Below are 27,637 nucleotides of genomic sequence, written 5' to 3' on the forward strand. Positions count from 1 at the left end.
TATGTGGGACAACAGTGAAGTTCAGCAAGTCTGGCCAGTGCCCCACATGGAGTATGCTAGAATATAATCTCTTAAGTATTTTAATGTTGAATACTCAGAAAACAGCTTTATATGAAATTTGAAATCCATAAACACAGGGGTGGGCAACCTTTTTTATTCTACAGGCCAGATCCTTCTCAAGATCTGCCTTGCAAGCCAATCAATGGTTCCCCCTTCATTTCTGCTGCTGTTTCACTGCAAACCCCTTTTGCACTGGGGTTGGGTGTGCGAGGAAACTCCCTGCAGGGAGATCACATGCAAACTTGGACCAAGCAGGACACCCATCTCTTCACATAGCAGGTGTTTCAAAAGCTCCAGCCAGCCAGCTGGTTGTTGATCGCTTTGGAAGCTGCCTAAGTGAGCTTTGGCGAAGCACCGCTCTCAACTTATAAAACACTCAACCACGTAAGCATATACTTGATCCAAGTCGATAACTGTCCACCTCATGTATTTGATGAAATATGCTCTGAGCTAAAAAGAACCCAGGCCACTTTAAATAGAAATGTGTCAGACTTTGAGGTGCCACAAGTTTCCTTTGCTTTTGCTACAGCAGACTAACACAGCTGCTCTTCTACAGTTAATTACAGCAGTATCTTTAAAACATCAGTTCTGTAGGCTACTCAAAATGGAGTTAATAAAAACTTAAATCACCTACCATAGATTACCCTGTGCAACCAGAAGACCTGCTCATTTAGATTTTTCTAGCATCAGTGCATACTTTTGTGGCAACATTTCTAGGCCACCATTAGACAAAATATTAAACTCATTCACTGGGTGTTTACACCACAAGCACTACAACTTAGCTGAGACTTCTTTCCACAACTCTTTAGCACTGACTAATTATAAACTGCTGCTACGTTCAAGACTCGATTTCTTCTCTGGAATATCACTATATCAGCACTTTCATGCTTTGCAAGAAATAATAAGAATTCTTTGGGACATTTACATTTTGATTTGCACATCTTCAAAGAATTCCGACTTATTTTCCCATGCAATTATCCCCAAAAGGGGGTTTTGAATTTGGCAGGACTAGGGTCACTGGCCCTTGATCTTTTATGGTTTGAAGCAATTTAAAGATTGGTGCTGCACTGACAGCTTAATTATAGTGTATCTGCCCTCCAGCTGATAGAGAAAAAGTTTGAAAATCCAATTCTATTCATACATGCAAGATATTACAATGAGAGATCAAACTGCTAGCATAAAACCCTAATTCAGTCATAGAAGATTTACCATTTCCAAAACTGAACTGCTTCACAATGATTTTCAGTAAAATAATGAACTGATAAATGACTTGACAAATTTAGCAGTTTGAAAGTGGTAATTAACTTCTCTCAAGTGACTATCCTGGGAAGAACACATATACAAGCACAAATTCAGTGCCTGCTGGAGGGCAGGGGAGATGTTAAAACTTCAGCATAATAAAAATGGGGGAGGGCATCTTCTTCTTCTATAGTGTCTCACATCCATCTTTGGATATACATCTCTTCAATTTCTCTCCAGCATTCTCTGTTGTTTGCTTGCTGCATCCACTTAAGTCCTGCTATTTTAGTCCAGTGTGAACAATAGGTGAGGTTGACGTTTGAGTAAGAGAGGTAGTGGGAAAAGCCACAAAGTTAGTTAAAATGGGCATAAACAATTTTAAAAGACCTAGGTGGTAAGTTTCATAGAAAGGAGATTCCGACTAAACATCAGTTTTAGATTGTCCACCCATCAGATAGGTGGTCATCCCCTTGGTCATGCACAAGGCATGTGACAAGAGATGACTCAGGTCAATGGACTAAAGCAGTGCTAGTGTGCAAAAATCAGCAGCTGCAGACCTCATAACACTCTGAGATGGCTTTGGAAGGTACAGTGTACAAAACAATTCCTGCCACTCCCTAGAGGAGGAAGAGGCATGTGGTGGTCGTAGGTGACTCCCTACTGAGGGGGACAAAGGCAGCAGTGTGCAGGTAACACATTGTTTCAAGAGGTGTGCTGTCTTCAAGGTGCGAAAATTCAGTATGTGACAGACAAGTTGCCAAGTCTTATAAAGCCCACTGATCACAACCCCTTCCTTTTGATTCATGTGGGTACAAACAATACTGCCACACATAGCCTCTTACATACAGCAAGGACCTTGGGGTACAGACTGTGTGTTTTTTCTTCACTCCTTCCTGTTGAAGGTTGTGGCCCAGGAAGAGAGGGGGAACTACTGAAAGTAAACCACTGGCTGTGCAGGTGATATCATCAGGAGCTTACAGATGAGCTGGGATTTAAGAAGGGCATGTTTAAGAATTGGAAGAAAGGGAAAATCATGAAGGAGGAGTATACAAGAGTAGTCAACAGTTGTGGGGTGAATGTCAGGTGGACTAAAGCTCAGAATGAGCTCAGGCTTGCAAAAGAAATTAAACATAATTTTAAAAGGTTTATTCAGCTATGCTGAAAGCATGAGGAAGACCAGGCAAGTAGCTGGCCCTCTGCGTGAAGACAGAAATGCTATCAAGTGAAAGAGAGAAGGCAGAACTGTTCAACACCTAATTTTTCTGGGTCTTCGCATCCCTAGCTTAAAACTGAAATATTCAATATCTCATAAAAGTGTAGGAAAATACAAACCCATGAATTTCACCCAACTGAAAAGATCGTGAAGAGACTTGCTGAATCCAAACAGCTGGGCTCATCTGACAGGTGATCCAATCCTTGCTTTCAACTCTGAAAGCATGGATGAGAATGGTTGGCTGGCTAATAGGCAGCCTGATCTGCACTTTCAAAGCTAATCTCTGTCAGAAGATGTGTATTTTCCTTGTGCTTGGCTCCCTATTAATTCTTACTCCTTCCTGATAGAAAAAAAAGTTTTCTCACTCCATATTTATGAAGATTGACAATACCAGGTTGCTTTAGAGAAAACTAGAAATTATGGTAGTGTAACCCTTGCCAAATTCATATAAAGCTAGTGATGCCCTAGGGGTTGGGTAAAATGCAACATAGGCATGCAGAAGGAAACATAACCCCAACCCAGCCAGCCTTTCTCTTCTGTAATCAGCCACTCTTTGAAGATACTTCCCCATCTTGGAACCCCACTTTTTATTTTAAAAAATGCTGGGAATAAGCAATTTCAAGGAGCGAAATGGTGGGAGGATTCAGATCCCACCCTCCTGCCTGTCCCATATTGCACTCAAAAGCCGATCCCTGATTGATATGAATTCAACAACAAATCAACTCTTATTATAGGTCTGCTACTGTAAAATCTGGTTTGGTTCTTAAATTAGCATCTTCTTTTTTTTTTTTTAACTTGATCTCTCAAACTACATCATCATCATACAAGTCATGAGGGTAGCTTGGAAGGAATTACCCCACAGAAAGTAGACAGGAACCAATAGATAGCGTGCATGATTTTTTCATAACAGACTCTCCGTTGTCTAAGTCTTCACCAAAATAGTTACCCCTGACGTTTATGTGAAAGCCAAATTTACCCTTACCTTTTGTTCATTTTTTCTGTCCCATTGCTTGTTGGAAATATGTGCCTGCATCCCTAAATTGGAGATGAAGAATGCAGTCTTGGAAATAATACAGCTCAATAAATACCGCATTACCACTTGGAATCCACTCAAAAAAAGATTTCCACATACAAACCTAATAGCTATGAAAAATTTCAGCAATGTTCAGAAGGAGATCAGAGAGCTACTCTTACATAACTCCCTATGTGAACACTGTTGAACAGTGCACACTGTTAATTAAACTAATAAATAATCAATTATCTAAAATAGGCTTAATGACACAGCTTGCATAGATCAGTTTATTAAGCAAAAGCTTCCACAATAACCATCCTACTCAAGTTGTATTAGATGTATGTCAAACTACCTTGAAATATGCTATTGTCTGCAAAAACAGCTGTATATAGCTTTTCAGAGATGAAAACTAACAGGTACGATACTATCAAACCATGAAAAATTTGCAATCCACATCAAAAGCAACATACTCCTAGCATTATCTGTCCTATTTTTATTGCTTTCCTGGGTTTACATATCAATATGTAACAGTGCATAGACAGTGCATAGAATGTCTGTTTACAAACAAAGCAGAATATAATGTAATCTCAGGGGAGGTTTGAGGCTGGAGATTTCAGAAAGGCCACTTTTAAAAGCACTAAACTGTTGGTAAAGCCTAACTATAATAACATTACCGTAAATATTATATTTTGCTTCATGAGATATTTTTATTACCTCCTTCTGTTAAGTTGTGGGTTGACATAGCACACGACACAGCGATTTCTCCAAAGCAGCTCTTTATTTTGTAAGCTGGAACAGAACAGAACTAAGCTGAGGAGCTCAGTCAGCCTGCTTATATAGAGCTCCAGAACAATGTAACTGTTGCCATTTTCTAAAACTATCCAATCACTGAACGTCACTTTTCGATCCTTCATTTGCATAACTATCTACAGTATCCCCCTGCTGGCCCAGGGTGAGAACTTCAGTACATAACACCCCTCCCCACCGAGATAAGGCGTTAGTTACAATTGTAATGGTTTCCTTATATACAGCACTACACGTAATGGTTCAATTAGGTACAAAAGCATATCGGTTACATTTCCCATACTTAGACCAACAGTGATACATGTCCAACAACATAGTCCTTTAAATAAGTTGGGCGCTTGGAAACTCTGCCAGACCGCCGGGGACTGGTAGCCAAGTCTGGGGGGCCACACAATTATTGCTGAGGCTGTGGTGTGACCCTAGGTGGAGTTGAAACCAAATCCCCTGGATCCACTGCTGTGGGTGGAGCCTCCGCAAGTGGAGTGGTCTGAGCCTGTGGTAAGTCTAGCAGACCCTCTGAAGCGGCTTGGTTCGGCTCCACGCTGGCAGTTTGCGAGGGAGGTGTAGGTGGAGCCTCGCCATCTATAAGTGTCTCTTCTGGAGCCACGAGCGCAGTTGGGGGCACCATGGTAGTGTCCAAGTTCCCAACCCTGCGCCTAAGCTGGTCTATGTGCCGGCACCACAAGCGTCCGTCTTCGAGTGCCACCTGGTACGAGCGAGGTCCAGTGACTCCCACTACTGTGGCTGGCACCCAAGGAATGTCCCCCACATAGTTCCAGGCAAAGACCTGGTTTCCTGGAACAAATGACCGTGGCGCGTTGGCACAGCCTGGGGGTTCGGCCATGGCAAAGACCGGGTGCAGCCGGTCGAGCGGTGACCTGAGGCGGCGGCCCATAAGCAGTTCAGCAGGACTCCGCCCTGTGGCCGCATGAGGGGTGATGTGTTGCACGAACAAGTATTCGGCGACACGCTCGTGCCAGTCTCCCCGGTCCAGGCGCGCCAGTGTCTCTTTTGCCGAGTGCACCATTCTCTCCGCTTACCCGTTGCTGGATGGATGAAATGGTGCCGTTAGGGCATGGCAGATGCCCAGTCCCAAAAGATACCGCTCAAAAGTGCCTGACGTGAACTGCGGTCCGTTGTCGGAGACAAGGACATCAGGACACCCATGCGTCGCAAACAGGCCTCGCAGCACCCGGATGACGGCCTCGGTAGTGGTGGAGGGCATCAGGGCCACCTCCAGCCATTTGGAATAGGCGTCCACCACTACCATAAAGGTCTGGCCGTGAAAGGGGCCGGCCAGATCGATGTGCACCCTCCACCAGGGTGTCTTTGGCATCTCCCAGGTGTGTCCCTTAGCTGCCGGTGGTGCAGGCCTCGATTCTTGGCACGCTTGACAGGCGGACACCCAGGCAGTGATGGCATCGTCCATGTTAGGCCACCAGATGTAACACCGAGCCAACGCCTTCATTTTGACAATTCCCGGGTGGCCAACGTGCAGAGCCTCCAAGACGTGTTGACGGAGTCTTTGGGGAATCACGACGCGGTCTCCCCAGAGCAGACAGCCGCGATGAGCCGAGAGTTCATGTTGTCTGGTTGCAAAGGGCTGGAACTCCGATGCAAAAGGCCCTTGTGGCCACCCCCTCCACACCCAGCTAAGCACACGGCTGATGGTGCAATCCTGGGCAGATGCTCCAGAACAATGTAACTGTTGCCATTTTCTAAAACTATCCAATCACTGAACGTCACTTTTCGATCCTTCATTTGCATACAAAACTATCCAATCACTGAACGTCACTTTTCGATCCTTCATTTGCATAACTATCTACAGTATCCCCCTGCTGGCCCAGGGTGAGAACTTCAGTACATAACACCTTCCATTTGATTCAGTTTAGATATAAGTAGTCATAGGAGTATTTCTATTCTTGTACTGTTTTCTTTGCAAGCCTGGAATGAATTCTTCATTAATGTAAAAAGTCATGAAGGTGAAATGTCAGGGCTCAAAATGCAGATTCAGCCCTATTTCTTCAAGTGCTTACTTACATAAAGCATGCTTAGCTCAGCATTCTTCATCACTTAGAAAATTAAAGCTTCTAAAGGAGTTACATTTTTTCCGGTATAATTTGCTTCTTCCTGGGAGTTATTTAGCTGTGCTGCCCTAAACTGTCAACTCACACTATAACTTGAAATAAGATATTCATAGCCTGGTAATAAAAAGTATTTGGAAAAAGTTCCTACAAATATTGAAAGATCCCCAACCAAACGTATAATATATGTATTCTATCAAAGTTTAATCATCATAGGAAACATGTGCCAATGGGATCTCAAGAAGTTTGAAAAGTTGTAACAGGTTTTGCAACAACAAAATGCTTCCAGCTAATTGAGAGTCTATTCAACTACCATTTATCACCATGACCCTTATCTGCCGTGTTTACATATAGTTCTTAAGAAGGCATTAGGCATGCCTGGTTGACCATCATTCAGGTTGTTTGGACAGCTTATCGCAGTTAACACTCATTTTAAGTTAAGGACAATTAATTTCTGTACTACAACTGGCATAATTTAAATGGTGGCCACTTGAGAGGGGAAAAAACCTATTCCTCAATGTTACCCAGGAACATAGCTATACAGTGGTACCTCTGGATGCGAACGAGATCCATTCCGGAGCCCCATTTGCATCCAGAAGCGAATGTAACCCGCGTCCGCACGTGCGCAGCTCACGGTTCACGGCTTCTGTGGATGCACGTGACATCATTTTGACCATCTGCGCATGTGCAAGCGGCGAAACCCAGAAGTAACGCGCTCCATTACTTCCGGGTAGCCACAGCGCGCAACCCGAACATACTTATCCCGAAGCTACTTCAACCCGAGGTATGACTGTACACATTATTTAGCATCATAAGATTATAGAAATTGTGGTTATAAACTTCAATAAAGTATCTAATGGCATGTGAATCCTTGCACATAACAGCAAACAAATTATTCCTTCCAAAGAATGCTTTTCACACTCCATCATGTAGTCATGCAGAAATCTCAAACACTACCACAAACATATCATACACAATTGGGAGACACTTGTATGCGCACACCCCTTCCAAAAGTTGCTCCAGAATGTCTTCCAGTTTTCAGAAGGGCCTTCCGGGGATGTAGGGAAAAGTAGGAAATTCATCCCCCACTTCTGGTTAAAGCCATCTAACATTACTATATGCAGTCGTACCTCGTTTTGCGGCCAGGATCCATTCCGGAGCCACGGCCACTAGCCGAAAAGGACGCAGGAGCAAAGCGCCACGTCTGCGCATGCGCGTGGAGCGGTTTGCATTTCTGTGCATGCGCGAGCGGCAAACCCAAAAATAACCCATTCCGGTACTTCCGGGTTTGCAGCGGACGTTCACCGGAATGGACACTAGACAAGGCGGAGGTTCGCAGAGGTATTACTGTATGCATAAATTTAGGGAAGTTATCTGTCATGGGTGGGAAACTGGTCTTAGCCCAAGGACTGCATTCACTTCTGGGCAACCTGCCAATGTGTCAAAAGTAGGTGGAAAACTATTTTTTTTAATATTAGTAGTAATAGTAGTACTAGTAGTACACCACCCTACATTTATTATACTGTATTTGTTTATACCACCTTTTATCAAAAGATCCCAGAGTGATGAATAACATTGAAAACATATTTTACGGAGCATAATACAAACATAATACAAAGCATAGTAATAACAGACAGCATGATAATAAAATAATTATAATAACATTCCCCCAACTTTAACAGGCCATCAATTATTTAATGGCCAAAGGACTTGGTAAAGAGGAACTGTTTTGCCAGGCACCTAAAGACATGTAATGATGGTGCCAGGTGAGCCTCTCTGGGGACTGCATTCCACAGATGGAGAACAACCATAGAAAAACCTGTTTGTAAAGTAAGCTGGTTTTTGCATCCACTCACACACCCGTCTGTTCCCCATCCAAGCAAAAAAGGGTCAACATCAGAGTTCAATGACACATTGTGGCCAGATAAAAACACCCAAGGAGGGTGGAACTTGGGAAGGGAATGTGGTCTGTAAAGCATCCCCAAGGAGGCCTGGAGGCAGGGCCAAAGGTTCCTCACCCCTGCCTTCAGAAAAGAGTGAACATGTAAATAGGGGGGTGGAGTTGCACTTACCTTAAATATATAAAAGTGAGAAATCAAGCTTTTCCTGATTCTAACATATTTTAATGGGAAACAAAGCTTTGGGGGAGGGGGGAATACCACAATGTAAAAATGTCAAAGAGCACAAAAAGCAGCATGAGAAGCTGTCCTCAAGGACAACACAGGCCTTTTTCTAGTTATACAAGAGGGAAATAATTGCCCTAGACCAAAAGGAATATTTGCACCACACTTACATATTACAGAGTAGACACCGTCATGAGTATAAATATCTATGTGGTATAAGCAAGTTAATAGATAAACTGGGGGTAATTCAAAAGTTCTTAGGGAGGAGAAAATGAAAGTGAATGACTGTATCCAGTGAGGATTATTCCATCAATGCAACTATTTCTATTACAAAAATGGGAGCTAATAAAAACTGCCAGGAATATTAAGGATGGTTTAGAAATAGGCAACAGCAAAGGAATGCTAACAGGATAACTAGGGAAAGCGCTCCAAGAAAAATAACAGCTGTCAAGAAACAGGAGCAATAATTCCCTGTGGTCGGCTGGAAAGCAGCAAAAAGCTACAGCAAAAACTAGGAGTTCCAGCAGACAGGAGTAGAATCAAAGGGTGCTTCTGCAGTGAAGTCAAGATGAGACATATAAATAAGATTAACCTGCAACACAACAGTAATCTCCTATGTTACATTTAAAATGCCCAACACTCTTCCAATGTTTAATTCCCATTTCAAAACATAAGCTGCCCAAATACTGCAGAACTTGCTAGATACAATTACTACAATAAGCAGTCCTTCATTCTAGAGATGCATACACACACAGCTAAACAGGAAATTGCAGCATTGATTTTGGTTAAAACAGCATCCTCTATGACAAAGTAAAGGAGAATCAAAACACAAACGGAACAGAATTACAATAAGTAAGGCAAGAATTCCAGTTACCTAGCACTTGCAGGGCTGCATTCCATAAGAGTCAGCTTGGCTAGAAGATATCTGGTGGCCTGCCATTAAGCTTTTAAAGCAAATCCACACTATAGCCACCCTGAAGAATTCACAGTGCTCCACTGTGCAGATATGGAACAGCCAAGGGATCACTGAGGAACAGCTAAAAAGGCTGAAAACCAGACTATATCCAGTGTAGACATGCAAGAAAGAAACATTAAGCATGAAGCTTACATAAATAAATGGAAGACAAAGGGGACAACTATCAGCTCTAAAGGTTATGTCACCCCTCCAGGAGTGACTGCAGATACCATGTAGCTACAAGGCCCAGGAGTGTTGGTGTGTTACATCTCACAACTAGCAGCAGTCCTTTCTTAATAACTAGAACTTACTGTTATCTATGCACCAATAACCACTTGGATTACTGTTATGTGCATGGTGTGGTTATACCCTTAAAGATAGTTCTGAAGCACAGAATGCTGTACCGTGTTGGCAAACATTATTTTTTGGACCCATCAGACACACAGAGTTTACTGCCATAAATGGAACTCTTGGTTTTAATGCAAGCCCTTTTTGAAAAATAGAGGGCAGCCTTCCCACCAAAACTCAAGCTTAGAGCTAGAAAGTTCTGGCTGACCCTCTTCTCAGGTGCAGAACCCACACATGGGACTGTACAGAGACCATGAAAAGAAGCATTGGGCCTTTTCAAGTAGCAGTGCTGCAATTATGGAATTGCTCTTCATGTAAAGACAAGCCAGTCCATGTTCCTGCTTATTCTTTTTCCTCTTCTTCTTTTTTGTATTGGTCTTTTAAATCCCAAGTTTTATTCTCCAGGTCAGCCTTTCTCAATCTTGGGTTCCCAGATGTTGTTGGACTACAACTCTCATCATCCATGACCACTGGTCCTGCTAGGGATGATGGGAATTATAGTACAAGAACATCTGGGAAAGGTTGAGAAAGCCTGCTCTAGGTTTTAAGTGCTGTTGCTTTGGTTCCATGCACCGGGCATTTTTTGCTGCTCATGTTTTTTAATATGTTTTATTTTAGTTAGTTCACATATTCATTGGTTTTAGAAATATTATATGCTGCCTGGAGTGCCTAAATGGAATAAAGTTTGCAAACATTAAATAAATAAACCACTAGTCAAAAACTGAGAAAGCAAATGGTATTTCCCAGGAATTTTTAAAGGGCACATATTTGGCTAATGGCCCTAACATTGATATGTTGTCAAGGGCAACCTAAGAGTAAGCTTTCAACTTCAACAAAGAATAATTATTGTACCATCTCATCAACTGGTTTTGGAAGAAGCCTACTGTACAAACAACTGGAACATTGCCTAGACAAGTTCTGTAGTTGTATGAAAAAAGAAGGCATTAGGGAAAGCATTGATCACAGCTTCACAGTCAAGGGCACCATAGAAGTCAGTTATGCTTATACCTATAGAAGTACATCATCCAACTGAATGTCCATGTTCAGACATTACTCTAAACTACACTGTATCATGACAGGAACAAAGATATTCCCTCCCCAGCAAGGCCATGAGGAGGTTCTACTTTCAGACTTCCATAGGAACCACAACCCACAGGAAAATATTGGCCTGCTAGGAGGTCCAGTCTAGCCCACGAGGACATCCCCGAACCACACACTGATGTCACTGGTGATGTCAGCTATGGAGCAGGACCTTCTCCTTTAAGCAAGTGGCAGATGTGCAAGCAGAGGAAAGGTTAAAGGAGCCTGTACAATACAGGCTTCTTTGCCTCTCTGCACCTCTGCCTGCTTCAAGGAGAAGCACTTTAAGGCAGCCCCACTCTCCCATCTGAGCCTGGGAACTGCCTTAAAGCAAGAACTGTTCCAAGCAGTCTCTCCACCCCACCCTATCTGAGACTGCCTCAAATAACACTGCAAAGTATTTTTGTGTGATTGTCGTACCCCACTTTTTGCTCCTATTTCCTCTTCCTTTTTTAAATCCCGTTTTTCAGAGCAGTTTATGTTTAAATACAGTTATCCAGCTGACTTTTGGTCATGGGATAAACCTATTGGTCCCTTCCCCCTGCACCACCTCCTACACTGTACTGGAGGGTTGGGACACACACACCCTGCCAAATAATTGAGAAAAGCTGCTGGGGATTGAAGGCAGGGAGAAAAAGACTTATACCCAGTGCTTTTTTTCTTTAAAAAAATGTTTAGGGGTACACTCGTTTTGACTCAAGTAAATCACCATTTTATAGTTCAAATCAGGTAAAATCAATACAGTAAATGGACAAAAGTACAAAGATTCACAAAATGTTTAGGGGTATGCATACCCCTGCGTCTCCCCCCAGAAAAAAAACATTGCTTATACCTTATGTTTCTCTCTTCCCCACCCCAACCCCAATCAGCAGGATTCCTTCACTGGATCAAAAGTTTTCTGTGGACAGAAGGAACCTGTCTGTCCACAGAAGGCAAAGTCTAGATCCAAGTAATGGTGTGTATTCTTGATGTATATGGATTACTTCAGTATTCATTACTCTCTTTTGTTTGGCTCTCCTGTTTGTATCTACTGAAACTCAGTAGTTTCTGTTTTCCAGTTTCCAATTTTTCTTCAATAAGTATTTTTTTAACTCAACTAACCCTTTATTACCAGTTACTTCCATGGCCTTTTTTTTTAGAAGGCTTTTTGTACCTCACTGAAGTAACACATCTGCATGCTTTGCAGTTTCCACTCCAACACTCCACTAAAGTGTTGTGCTCTGCTACTTCATTTCCCTGCTGCTTACTAACTACCTATATTCTCCCATGTCTACCATACTTCGTGCAATAAGTTATATGTAGAGTTGAAAAAATTAACTTCTAACCATGCAGGCTGTAGTCCTAACCACAGTTACACTGAAATATGTTCCATTAGAACAGAAGTGAGGAACTGGATTCCCCCACAAAGCCAATTTTGAGCAGTGGTCAGTACTAGCCACCTATCAATCACCTGTTATCATGACATCAGGTGACAGACAGCTGTCCAAGTTTAAAGGGGGTCACTGTAACTGCTGATCAGTGGTTACAGCTACCTCCTTTGTCAGTGTGCTGGGAAAATGCCTTCAAAAGGGCTTGCTGGAAATACTGATCACCAGCCATGCCCCTCACCACGCTCAACTGGAATGTGCCCTTGGCTTTGCTTGTCAGAACAGAATGGTAGTAATAAAGGTGTGAGGGGTCCAGAAACCTCTGACTCTTGGATGGCTGGAGCAGGGCCTACTGTGCGAAGGTAAAAGTCACATCCATTGCTCTGCCTACTTTGGCATCTGGCCTCATCTACTTCGCCTCAAGCTCCAACCACCACTGGCATGGAGGCCTCATAAGATTGCCCACAAGGAAATGTGGTCCTCACTTTTGCTACCAGTGTCTGAAATCAGTGCGACTACATGGAGATTTCTGGGTGCCAGGTTGGCAACCACAGTTTAAAAACCTCTGCCTTATTCCATAGTTAATACCATTTCCATTTCTATTGTGTGTTTCTCTCCTTCTTGCATACTTGAACTAGTGAATTGTTGTAAGGACAAACTACAGTGTAGTTAAGATCAGAGAATTGTAGAATTGTAGCATTGGAAGGGACCCCATAGGTCATCTGGTTCAACCTCCTGGCGAATAGACATTCTATTGTGGCGACTGCAATCTAGATTCAAGGTGCCATCTGGCACCTAGCTTACATACCTGAGTTTCTAACACTGACTGCTACAGGGAAAGTGATGGTGCTAAACAGTGGCCGCATAACAAACATTCCAAAATCAGATTCTTAAAAGCCTGGCATATTTGGATTCTGTGGAACTCAAACACTTGAGTTTCTCCTGAATGCTTGCAGCAGTCTAAAACAAGTTCATTAATCCATGTAGCTGCGCACACAAGTGCCTGTCCATCACATATTCTAATTAGTTTTTGTTCAGCTTGACAGTTGCAACAATCTCCTCCCTTAGAGGAACTGCTGAGGTATCACCTATCCAAGGTTTGGAAAACAGCTGGAAGGGAAAGATGAATACTGTACATAGGTTACAATAAATTTCTCAGATTTAGCAGCAAAAATATGAAACTATTCCCTTTCCCTCTAATTTCACTCCACTCTTAGCACAACTTGAAGAAGTGAAGCACACGTGCAAAAATAAGAAATAGCTCTAATGTGCACTTGAAGCTCTTCACATACATTCTGATCACCATCCTGCATTGTTGGTTAGTATTATCTCAAGATTACAGATGTCTGTGATGTGGAGGAGAGATCTTCACTGCATATACTTGTCTAAAGTCACTGAGGCAATGCCAAGGCAATATTAGAACTAAGGAATGTCCTGGCTCATAGCTCACTTTAGGAGAGTCTATTACAGTCCAGCACCAATAACAGGCTGAATCTGAGGTGACTGGAGCAAGAGGGGAGAATACAAAGCAGCAGCATAAACACATATAATTCTGAATAGAAAGAAGGGCATCCTGCAAAGTAGGTACTGCCCCTTCCCCCAGACTGCTGTGCTGTCCTCTCCCACACAAACTATGTATTTGTTTTCTGCCTTTATACTACACCAAGAGGCTTAGTCACTTGTGCTTTCTTTGCATTTGATTTTTGTTTTTGTTATATGCAGCTCCAGGGGCTACGAAATAAAAATATAGGACTGGTATAGTGAGACAGGGACTTCTCAACCCAGGAGTGGGGAACCTTTTTGGTTCCACAGGCCAGATCCTTATCAGGACTGCTTTCATGGGCCTCATTGGACAGGCAGGTGGGCCACCCACCTGCCAATCACATGGCACCATTATGATGTCAAATGATTGACAGGTGGGAGGTGTGCCCACTCCTCAAAATCCCTTGTGCAGGGTTTCCAAACAATGGACAGGGAAATGGCTATTGGGTGCTTGAAAACCTGAAGCAGTTTCAAAACCCTTCTACTGTTTGCAAAGGGCTTTCAAGCAGCTCCGGTGCTTCCATTTGGACTTCCCCCATGAACTCACTTGTGTAAGTGGCCATCCACAATCTATATTCTCTCAAACCCTTTCACATCTGAAAACTGAGGACAGGAATACTATCTTCTTCCCACAGAAACTGGACTATTTCTTGCCAGGGGGTATAGTTCCCAACAGTTGGAATGTTCATAGACATTTCTTCTCATTATCGGCTTAGCTAGTCAACACCAGAGGCTTCATAACCACAAAATATAGATAATGCTTTGAGAATGGCCCATAACTCAGTAGTAGTTAACATGCTTTGCATTTAGGAGGTCCCAGGTTTAACCCCTGAAATATCCAAAAATAGCTGGAAAAGACTACTGCCTGAAAAACTGTCAGTCGGTATCCACTATACTGAGCTAGATGAAGCATTGATCTGATTCAATAAAGGAAGCTTCCTATGTCTGTGAAGTACTATGAACAATGCAAATATGCCATAAAATGCTAAATAATACTGCCCTGTTTAAGGCAGGATGGTTATTTTAGATAATGCTGGCCTAATAATGTATTTAAGTAATGTATATATAGCATGTTTGAGTTGCCATATATAACAGATATGCACTGCAATGGAGACCAATTCTTACATTTCCACCGTGTTCAGAGTAGCACTGGTTGCTGAGGGCCAGTGATCTGACAAATTCAAAGAAAACAGGTTTAAACTATATGAATTAACAAATCTGAACTGCCAGAGTATAAACTAAGCACCACTTGATTGCAAAGGATAGCAGAGTCACAAGTCTGAGCCCAGGATTAATTTTATGGATCCATTTTTAAAACTTTTATTCCACCTTCCTTTTTCCAATAAATACTTAATTCAACATCAGTGTACAGTATTTGCTCGAGTCTAATGCCCCATCAAATCTAATGTACACCTCAATTTTCTGAACCTTGAAACCAAAAAAGTATTTGTTGGTGAATGTAAATGTGCCATCAAATCTAATGTGCACCTTAATTTTCAAGTGATTTTGCCAAAAAAGGTATGCATTAGATTTGATTAACTACAGTAATTAAAAGTTACAATTCAGAAGTCAGCACAACTCATAAACCAATAAGCTTCATAACAGAGGTTATCAAAATACTGCCCTACCATCTGCTCAAACAATTCAATGAGAATTCTATGAAACATGTTCCCCAGATGTACATTCTCCCTACAGAGAAACAACACTTATGAGTCAGATAATAGTGCTAGAAAATCCCAGACCCCTAAACATTTGATTCTGCTGCCAGATAATGAAATATCTTTCCTGTCCTAACTAATGAAGTTCTCAAAGCAACTTCTACATATAGCACTTGTTCCACATCAACTTGAAGTAAAAGATACCTTTAGAATCACAGTTCCACAAGTTTTATGCAACATTTGTCTGCTTTGTATTACGCTATTGTCGTCTATGACTACCACTTTTTAAAATATTTCTAGACCTGAAATATTTTGCAAATGCCAACAACTAAAAAATAACTTAGGAATAGAAAAGTTACAAACAAAAAAATATGGTATACTTATAAACACATTGCACAGTATTAGAGATACAATGGGGTTTTTTCACAGGAATCAATACCAAGCTCTCGAATAACTATACAGTGGTTTTAACAGAACACTGTTCAGTCAAGAGCTGCACTTTTAATACAAGAATATATTTAAAAATAAATCTATATTATAGCATGTTCACAATTGCTGAAATACATAGTGATCACTGGCTAGCAATTTAACAGAGCAAACATATCTTTAGTTTCCTTGAATACCCTATTGCAACAAATGAATTCCTCTTTCAATGGAATTCTGACTTCAAAGCTCATTATGAAATCCAGTGAATTAATGATTCCCAGTGAATATGTGGCTTGCTAGAGAAATGCTCAGAGAATTACATCTACATAATGAAGGGGTTGATATAAACTACATAATGAAACCCCTTTTTAAGGGGTTGATATAAACCGCTTAGTCTCATCAACAGACAAAAACATAGCTCAACATGCCATAAAAAATTATGCTATTTACCTCCATTCATTTTATACAGAGGTAATCACAAAGCTAAAATCATTTCCTATTAAGATTCGGCTAGGAACATTCTCTATTAAGACTGATAGCCAAGTACTGCAGTGCTTCACTGACTTTTAAAAAGCAGTGTCTTTTAACAGATTTTTTTCATCTGTTCATCATCTCCTTTGCTTTTTCTCTCATGCTGCTGCTTGATTCCTTGCTCACTAGCATTCTGTGGCCCAGGGCTGCTGCATTCGTGCATCCTAAGAGCCTACCCCCATGGCTACTTCAGCCTTTATGACTTTGTTTCTATGCATACATTTTTACTATAACTCAATATCTTGTCATACTGTGCATATGTTCTTCCTCAAATTTTCTACTCAGCTCTTTCAATGCAACTCTTCCCATCACTCCCAATTACTCCTAGATGCTTCGTTGTAATTTACTTCCAGGTAGTAGCAGCAGACATTTCTGAAGCAATTCTAATTGCCTTCTGCCAATACAAAATCTTTACATTCAATCCTTTCTTATATTGCTTCATATCAAATATTGTTCCATAATGCCCACTAGGTCATTTACACACCTTATCACTCATTGTTTATGTGCAGTATTAGTAATGGGTGACTTGCCTGTGTGAGCTTGGCACTACATCAGAGCAATCAATATGGGGACCTCCAGATGTTGTGGAATGACATTCTCATCAGCTCCACTCAGAATGACCCATAGGCAGAGATGATGGGAGTTGTAGTCTACAACATCTAGAAGGCATCAAGCTGACTATCCCTGCACTACATATTACACACCACAAGTAAAATTTTCATTGAACTTTAAATGTCACCTTATGTCAACTCAAAGCAGTATTTTCAGTAGAGGGAGTTTCCAAATTCATCTAAAAGTCATTAAGTGATAGAAAGTCAATATGCCTTGGACTAGGACCATGGAAAACCAAGTTCAGATCTCTACTCTGCCACAAAGCTCACTAAGTGACCCTGGGCCAGTCACAGACTCTAAACCTAACATACCTCACAGAGTTGTTGCAAGAATAGAATGAATGGTGGGAAGAATCATACGGATTGCCCTAAATTATTTAAAGGAAGGATAAGATAAAAATAATAATGACATGATGACCAACCAAGTATTGTACACGGATGTACAACAACCAGTATGAATCAAAATCTGTACACCTGCATTTGTCATAACATTCCCCAGAATATTATTCCCCCATGATGTCAGGTGGTGGAGGGGATGTCTTTTCTTCTCACTCAATGTCCTGTCAAAATATGGTCTATTCAATCAATTATCATTTATCCATAAATGATATGCAATGAATCTCCTTTTCAAAACACTTCTCTATATATATGCAAAGCCAGCATATTGTGTTAAGATCTATGTCTCTCCATAGGATAATTATGATAGACTAAACCTTTGACAGAGTACTTGCAGTTGACATTAACAGTTCAGACACATCTCCAGAGTTGGACTAATTTTACATAAATAGAAGAGGGAAAGAAGAAAACAAGCAGCTTAGAAAAAGGAGGAACACACTCATTTTGACTATTACCAAGAATTATTTGTGAAAAACATTCCTCAAAAATATTGGCTAATGTGAACTGTTTCTGCTTTGTGCTATTTAAATTCCTTTTAATACCATTATCATATTCCTTTGAAATTTAAACAGAAATAAAAGATTTGGCAGACAAATTACACTCAAGTCAGCTATGCCTTCATCCCTATAAAAGTGATTTCTCTTGGTGCAAGTTACATAAGTAGATGAGCACCACCATTTGCCTGTATCCTACAGATGTTACTCAACAGTTGCTTTTCCTCTCCAGAACTCCAGTGGTACAGAGAATAAACTCAGCTGCTATAGAAACACTTTCACAGAAGCTTCCGGTTTACACTCACACTGATGTAAAAAGTGGCTATTGAAGACTTATGGTGAACAAGGTTCTCCACAGTGTGGGGATAGCCAGTGTCTGTGTACTGTCTACATGCTAATTAATTAAAAGGTTCTAATAACATGGAAAGTGACACTTTGCAACTACCAAGGGAAGAGGGAGCATAAATGTAAGAGGTACTGCTGTGCATTTTATGGGAAATAGAACTTGAGTACTCCATGAGCAAAGGAACAAAGTACATAGTACCTAACCCCCTTCACTTTACAATAAGCTCTGTCCCAAAATTCCATCCTTCAAGCAAACCTTAAAGATACAGTCTTAACAGAAAGATTGAGATGCTGTGTTTTTTAAGTTATGAAATTTAAACTGTATTAATCACTGCTTTAAGGCTGCAACTCTATGCATACTTACCTAAAAGACAGTCCCACTGAACTCAGCAAGACTTACTTTTAAGTAAGCATGCCTAAGATTGTGCCTTTAATTGCTGTTTTTATCACATACTGTCTTATTGTGTTATAATGCAAGAACATTATTATTTTAGCATTTTAAACCACTTTGGGAAGTGTTTGACTCAAAGGCTATATAGGATTTCACCAAATAAATAAAATGTGGTCTCACTAAAGAAAGAGCATGTGTGTAACACATTTCCTTCCTCATTCACAGCAGGTACATTTTTGGATGTCAGTCCCTAATGAGCAATATGCACACCTCAAGCAGAATGCCTTTCATTCCCACCCCCTTTTCATATTTAACAGATGAGGCAACCAATTATCTAAAGATAGCACAAGGTCAGTTCTAGCTGATGCAGTGCAGAACATGCTTCATATATAAATGTAGAAAATCCAAGCTTCTGAATCCTACACAACTATAAATTTCACAACTATAAATTCAAAACCAAGCACTAGATAGCTACAAAATAACATTAACTGACTCCAAATAGCTTTACCATTAGCTCCCCAAAATTAATTACTGACCAAGCAAAGCAGTAACATTGTCCAAATGCAGAAAAGTTGCAAGAGTAAAGGGATACGTTTTGCACACAAGGATTAAACTCAGATCAGATGCTGAACACAATCTCAGAATGACTTTTCTACCCTATCCAAGTTAACTGCCAGACCCACTATACAGGAATGGAAAAACAGGTTCTGTTGTATAGAAACTTCACAGATAAAAGAATTGTATGCAGTACAAGGAAGCTTAAATAAATAGCCTGGCAAAATAACAGGCAAAATCTGTTTGAGCATCTGATTGGTGTGGCTTCCAAGACTAAGTAAATGGTACACATTCTGGCACTCCACCATGTTACAGTCTTTGATCGAACAGACCCCTAGGTGTAAGCAAAATGTACTTCCACCTGCAAAGGGGATCTCCAATTTCTACAAGGAAATACGGAACATGAAAAGTTTCTTTAGTTAAGGGAATGACTAACAACTTTGTGTATACTTTTAAAAGAACCTAATAGAGAGGCACATGGTATGTGCACTTTTGTTTGCTTTTTTCAATTGAGTACTGTATACTGGATATTAATGCAATGAAAACCACAACCAAAAACAGTCTTGATGGGAACTTCTGAGGAGAAAACCATAATACTAGCAGAACAATTTTCTGCAACCTCATTCACTTGAAAATATTTGTTGAAACTTAATACAATGTAACAGCAAGAAAGTAAAAATAAATTGTAAAAGTTCAGTGAGATCTTCAGGTAACTGAAAACAGGAAGTGTTGGGCAACTTTTAAGTACAATGCTCAAAACACTTTATCCATCAGCATAGTTAGTCATGCAAGTTTACCAACAATTATCTTCACCTTCTTTTCCTACATTTGTTGATTTGTATCTATTTAAGTTCTCTTGTTGTCAGCACTTCCGGTAAATGAAGTGTTTCAAAATCATCACAACAGGACACAGATAGCCAACTCAAACCACAAAGTATGATTGTATACAACTGTTAAAATACCATGAGCAGCTAATAATTGAGAGCAGTCTTTTGAGGTCCTCTCCATTTTGTAACCAGGGACCATGCCACTAAAAACGTTATTACCATTCAAAGCTTAAAAGTCCAAACATTTTAATACATAAGATTTTATTATGTACACCACAAAGAGAGTCAGATGCTTTATCAAAAGCACATTTTATTTCAGTACTCACGTGTGACACACTTTTATGCATGCTTAAAAACTGAGATACGCTCCCCCCCACAAACTGAAATTTTTCCATGTTTTTCCTGCTGAAAAGGCTGAAGTTAGCAGGTGCGCTGGAATAGGTGGAACAAAGGGGTCAGTGTTCCAAAACCCTGAGAACTACTCATGGCTTGAACATTTGTGTCAATTAAGAGTTTCTTGCATGAAAGGATTTTAATTCAGCAAGTTCAAAAGCCTATGTCATAACATAACCAGCTCGCAAAATTGAATCTAGAGAGTAATTGCTGCCTTCTTAATTCTACCAGCTCAATATAGTAAGAGAGATCGTGACAACTTTACTAGCAAGAACCAACCTACAGTAAACACAGCATGGCTGCCAAAAAACAGTTTCCTCCAAGCACATTCTCCTCTTTCCCTTTGTGATGTAATGTCATCACATATGTATTTCCCAATTCCTTCCACCTAATAATGTGGAGCAGAGACAGCAATATGAAAAACATGACATAATCACTTTGAGAACTTTACCAAAGGCTTCTCCACATTTGAACATAATTTAGCTCTTAATGCACTTTTCTCTCATTCACATTAGACCAGAGTAGTCCACATTCATACAAAACTGAATTTGTTTTCCTGTTCATACCAGCAGGCATTCCCTTTTATGTTTGCCCCTGCCTTCTAATTTGTTGGTTCTATTATGCTGATTACCTACAGGGCTTGTGCACAGACAACTCCATGGACCTTATTTAAAACATCCCCACCAAGGAAGTATGCAAAATCACAGTCAAGCAACTGTAAATTCTCAGCACACACATATTTGCAGTTTCCTGGTTTTGTGCAAATTTGAGGGATCAAAATATATGCTAGCTACTGTGTACAGTACTGCACTGGAAGCAGTTGTGAGAAGGGACAGGGAGAAAATGAAAGCATTGGACAAGTACTGGGCACAGAAAGGGCAGCAGCAGAAAGTGATGACTGATCCACCCACACTGAAGCAAATAATCTGTGACTCCATGTGGAACATTCTAGAGCCCAATTTTCCCCATCTTATTATATTATCCCAAATATATAGGGGACAAACATTAAGATTGGTGTTGTTTGAGGGTAAAATAATATGGCCCACACATCTTAAATGGGAACACAAACAACTGCAAATATACAACTCTGTGTGTGCAAGCCACAATTCTAATTACCGTATTTTTCGCCCTATAGGACGCACTTTTTCCCCTCCAAAAATGAAGGGGAAATGTGTGTGCGTCCTATGGGGCGAATGCAGGCTTTCGCTGAAGCCTGGAGAGCGAGAGGCGTCGGTGCGCACCGACCCCTCTCACTCTCCAGGCTTCAGGAAGCTATCCGCAAGCCTCGCGTGCCCAGTGGGAGGTCCCGCCGGGCGTGCAAGGCTTGCGGGCAGCAGCCTGCAGCCCGAAGCAGGGGGCCAGCTGCGGAGCCCGCCCCCTGCTTCAGACAGATGTCGGCAAGCCTTGCGCGCCCGGCGGGAGGTCCCGCCGGGCGCGCAAGGCTTGGGGCGGCAGCCTGTTCTGGGGGCTGGGGTCGGGGGAAGCTCAGGCTTCCCCCGCGCCAGCTCCCACGCCTGGGGGGGAAATAAAAAAAATTTCCTTTAATTCCCCCCCCCCAAAAAAAACCCCTAGGTGCGTCCTATGGGGCGGTGCGTCCTATGGGGCGAAAAATGCGGTACTTTGGAGCTGTTAGATCAAGGATTGAGGTTGAATCCTGACAAGACAGAAGTACTGTTCTTGGGGGACAGGCTGGCTGGTGTGGAGGACTCCCTGGTACTGAATGGAGTAATTGTGCCCCTGAAGGACCAGGTGCGCAGCCAGGGAGTCATTTTGGACTCACAGCTGTCCATGGAGGCGCAGGTTAATTCTGTGTCTAGGGCAGCTGTCTACCAGCTCCATCTGGTACGCAGGCTGAGACCCTACCTACCAGCAGACTGTATTGCCAGAGTGGTGCATGCTCTAGGTATCTCCCACTTGGACTACTGCAATGCACTCTATGTGAGGCTACCTTTGAAGGTGACTCGGAAACTGCAATTAATCCAGAATGCGGCAGCTGGACTGGTGATTGGGAGTGGCCACCGAGACAACAGAACACTGGTCCTGAGAGATCTGCATTTGCTCCCAGTACGTTTCCGAGCACAATTCAAAGTGTTGGTTCTGATCTTTAAAGTCCTAAACAGCCTCGGTCATGTATACCTGAAGGAGCGTCTCCACCCCCACCGTCCAGCACGGACACCAAGGTCCAATGCCGAGGGCCTTCTGGCAGTTCCCTCGCTGTGAGAAGTGAGGTTACAGGGAACCAGGCAGAGGGCCTTCTCGGTAGTGGCACCTGCCCTGTGGAACACCCTCCCAGCAGATGTCAAGGCAATAAGCAACTATTTTACTTTTAAAAGACAATTGAAGGCAGCCCTGTTTAGCGAAGATTTTAATGTTTGATGCTGTATTGTGTTTTTTATATTCAGTTGGAGGCCACCCAGAGTGGCTGGAGAAAACCAGCCAGATGGGTGGGGTATAAATAATAAATTATTATTATTATTATTATTATTATTATTATCCTTTTAAAAACCAGGATAACCAGAGTATAAAACTCCCAAGTCTCAAGTCTGTGGTAAACATCTCAGTGATTGGGATGATGTGCCAACCAATACTGTCAATCTACTAACATTGTTAGTCCTTTACTTTTATCCTATACATTCTTTATTCATTAAAGAAGTACTGAATGCAAGATAATTTCATTTTACTTCAAGTTTTAGCCTACAAGGCCACAAATGTAGTGATCTGCCAAGAACAAGAAAACCAGGGTAGCGGCAGTCCCCAATAACCTTTCAGAAACTGGTATTTCTTGCCTGTATTTTCAACTTTATTTTTAAATAAAAATTGCCTACAAAGAAAGGAAATAGCAATGGTTTTTAAACTCATCAGGATTGGAATCCCAACATATGCTCTTGAAATTTACTTCAAATACATGAAATTTATGACAGAGAAAGAATGTGTGGAAATTGTGCCACTGAATAAAGTGAGACTTCCTTCCAGGTAGCCCTACAAAGAATGAAGTAATAAATTTGAACAAAATAGGCATCACTGCATTCATTTTGGTAAGTCGTTTATCATTTACTTTCTAAATGGTAAATAAACCAGAAGTGTGCATGCACACAAAAGCTCATGCCAATAACTAACTTTGTTGGTCTCTAAGGTGGTACTGGAAGGGGGGGGTATTTTTTTAAAAAAAATTATTTTATTTTGCTTCAAACTGCGTCATGAGAACACATAAAATTATCAAAAGGATTATGTAAGAGAATATTTATTTCTATAAAGGTGACCTACAGCCCCAATCCATATATATTTTGATTTCATTACCATTTCAAGGCTTTTCTGAATCAACTGACAGCTTTCTACTTTATAGTTCCACCAGGTTCTACCAACTAGAATAAAGGTATTCCTACAGTCAAAGAGTTATTTCAGGTTTTAAAACAGAACATTCCAACACATCCCAAGTTCTTGAAAGGGAGAAAAAGCTGACTCACATTTTTAACAGTCCAATTCTATGTACAATAAGCCCACAACTTATGTGGGGGTTACATTGTGGGGATCACACCTACAGCCCAAATCGTGTATAGTCAAAACACATTGGGTTCAATGGTAGGTGGGATTGCCAAAGTCTTTTTCCTGGACTCCCACCCCCTTTCATTTCATATATATATATATATATATATATATATATATATATATTTACAAAGCTGAATGCACATAAGCTAAATGAGCACAAGTTGTGGGCTTACTGTATGTCTACTCTAAAGTAAGTACAATTGTCAGCATGCTATATTACACCATAACTTTTTTTGCCAAAACATAAACGAACATATGTTCATCAACCATTCCTTATCTATCTCCTGCTTTCATTTGCTCCATTGAAACACACTATGGACACAAATCATTTCCCTTCAGATGTAGCACTCAAATGCAGACGATTTCCACAGTGTAGCTGAAGTCCTCCCCACTATACATACACATAAGCAGTTATATGGGCCATTAGGGGAGAACAGTAGACCTTTGAACACTTGCCACATCCCATTCAGCATTCTCCCTCTATTTGGTGGATGGAGAAGCAAAATGGTGGGTTGGATGGAAAGATGGTAGGTGTGCACTGGCCCTACTATTCTCACTGTCACGCTGCCTGTCTGAACACAGGTAGAGGAGAAAACAGATCTTGTCAGTCTAACAGGATTCCTCTGCATGTGAGAGTGCATTGTATCCACAGTGGACTAGATCATGTCTGAAATTTCCAAAATATATTCAGGGTTAAAATGTGAATTCTAAATTGTTAAAATACACACATACACATTAGGAGGAAATACACCTATGGGGAAATAAAAAGATACACATAGGGGATATCTTCCACATGTTTTGCCTTCATCATTAATACTTTATACGCCACATCCTGCTCACAATCCTGGCCTGACATCTTATTAGTCATCCTGCAGTGGCACAAAGGTTAGGAGCCCCTTATCCCCATTAATTTCAGGACTGACAATTTAGCCATATTTAAACACTGAGACTGTTCAGTTTGTACCAAACAGTGATAAAAGGCAAAATATAAATCTGGTTGAAAGGTTTCTCTATAAAACCAGTATGAAATGAACAGACTCAGATATCTGAACTTAGGTAAACCATCTGAACTTAAGTAAGCCAAGAACTTAGTTGGCTGTCTTAAAGATGCACTGAAATAGTCTTACAGTGCAATCCTATGCATGTCAATTTATGAAACTTAATCCAGGTAAGTGTACATAGACTGTAGCATTAGAGGCACCTACTGAGACAGTGCAAGATTGAAAAGAAATAACTGAAATAACTCTGTAGTTATGCAAGAGAAAGTTTAATATTGAAATAGCAAGTGAAATCACAATAAGGGTAAAGTATCATCCTTTATTCAGTTGGTAAAATCCAAAACAAAATGACCAAAATGTTTCCAGTGTTGCCAACCAAGTGCATTCCCTTCAGTCTGAATTTCTCTTTTAAACTGATATAAAAGGCCAACTGGGGCTTACTGATATAAGCTACCTTTTAAAGCATGTTGCTACAGTGTTTTCAGTCTGCAGATACTTAACGGTTGCAGTGCTAATGCAGTCCTGGTGTTCTGGATTTAGCTTTCTGCACCATTTATGTTGGCCCTATCTCTACACTAAAGCTAATTTTTTTACTGTGTCACTTCTTTCCTTTAAAAAAAAATATATGGCAGCAAGACAATAAAATAAAGTTCACTTTATTTGGCACAGAACACAGTTACCCTAGCCTAATGGACTAGATGATGCTGAAATCCAGCCAGTTTTCTTGCTGCTGACCAACAGTTTTCCTTTCCTATCATTCCAATATGCAGGTCAGAGGCCCATTAATAAAAATGCAGCTTTTCCTGGGCCTTACTACACACAACCAGAACCCCAGGGAACTGTGTAAATATAGTCACAGTTAAAAGGTCAAGCAAGGACATAAGAACATTCCACTAAAGCAAGATAGTAAAAACCAGTAACAACATTCATTAAAAAAGAAAACAACTAAGATATGGTTTGACTCACATCCAAACCATAAACACCAGGTGTGTGTGGGTGTGTGTGGGTGTGGGTGTATTCATGCGTGTGTGTGTGTGCACGCACGCACGCACGCACATGTGCATGTCTGTGTACTCCCATTGTTCTAGGTGCATTTTGTGACAGGGAATTTCATTAGCACGAGCAGAATGGAAGGAAAAGAGGACATTTTTCTGCCTTCCCACTTCCAGCTACTCTCTGAAGACTGGAGAAGAGACCCTCTTAAGAATATTAGGGGGGGCCAGGGAAAAGATTAGACCATGTGAAAAGTGAACATAATATTTTAGCTGCAGTTAATTCATTTTCAGCTCTGTATTCTTGCTATTAAAAAAGTGTACTTAGACATTTTGTTGTTGCGCCCATAATCTAGGTTTAAGGTGCCATTTAGCTCCTAGCTTTCATATCAGAGTTTCTGACACTGCCTAGTGCAACTTGTTAATGGTAAGGGTTTAAGGGTGAGTCATCTCAAAATCAATTAATTGGATTTGTGCACAATTTAAAACTTTAGCCTAAAAAGGACCCAGAATTGCCCAACAATCATGGAAATGGATGGCAATACATGGCAATACAGACCCCTTAGAAAGCAAGACAGATGGCACTAACTCCAACAAGCAAACTAACACCATAAAGCATTAGCTATTGAGTCAAGGCTATATAGAGGGATCAAGTTTTTGTGTGTTGTTTTTTTTTTAAAGCTTATTTATCTTTTAAAAATTGGCACTAATAACCCATACAGTCACTGTTCCAAATCAGACAGAATCTGTTCACAGCTTAGCACAACCTTAAAAGGGTTATCCTATCAAAATGTACTCTATGAGCCTCATCTTCCAATTCAGATCCTGTTTACCAAGAGCTAATAATCTGACAAAGAAACCAAGCCAATTCCTGACATTCCACAGAACCAGGCCAGAAATGAAATCTACAGATGGATAAAAAAGAAAAACACTTATCACATTGCTGGAGAAGTTCATTGCATTTTTGAGCAACATACATCTGCCAGAAGTACCACAAAGCACTGTGGATTAATAAAAATATGGCAAAAACAGTAAGGAAAGAAAGCAGATGAAATAAATGATTTGTTCTTTCAAGTTAGAATGTGAAGCATCCTAAACAACAAACTTTCGTACATGACATTATAAAATATACCCCCAAAAGTATTTTATCTAAATGTTCTCTTCCTAGGGAGAATCACTGGCATACTTTACAATGGGTATCTTAAGCACCACATGCAAAGGAGACTACAGGTTACTGCACCATTATCTCATAGCAATCACAAGCCAATACACCAAATGATATATCTCAGTTCCTTTACAGCAGAGCTCAAAACCCTTACCACAATAAACAAATCTGAACGCCACTAAACCCTAACATTTTAATAAGTGTTGCACTTAGCTTGTTCATTAAAAGTTGTTTTGTTTTTGTTTTTTAGCATAGCTATTCAGAAAGCAATGTTGTGAAAATCCAATATCCAAACTGGGAGGGGAGACATTTTAAACCACAGTGCTAACCGCCCCCTCCCCCCCCCCCCAAGATTAGGTATGAAGCTATCAACCTACTGAAATGAAATCTCAAGTCAAACTTAGCACAGAAGGGTGAAAGACTAAATTAAGCATCCATCTTAATACTAGCACCCATCTAAGGGGTTACAATGCTGGTGGAGA

At 40.9% G+C, this 27,637-nt stretch overlaps 1 protein-coding gene across 4 annotated transcripts in view; it reads right to left on the reverse strand.

The window, feature by feature from the left end:
* The window catches only part of RAPGEF2 (Rap guanine nucleotide exchange factor 2), a 166,465-nt gene that overhangs the window by 136,969 nt on the left and 1,859 nt on the right, over positions 1-27,637 (reverse strand). The gene's annotated exons all lie outside the window — the stretch shown is intronic.

Source organism: Podarcis pityusensis, assembly GCF_964106645.2.
Source record: "Podarcis pityusensis genome assembly, chromosome: 9".
NCBI classification, from domain to species: domain Eukaryota; kingdom Metazoa; phylum Chordata; class Lepidosauria; order Squamata; family Lacertidae; genus Podarcis; species Podarcis pityusensis.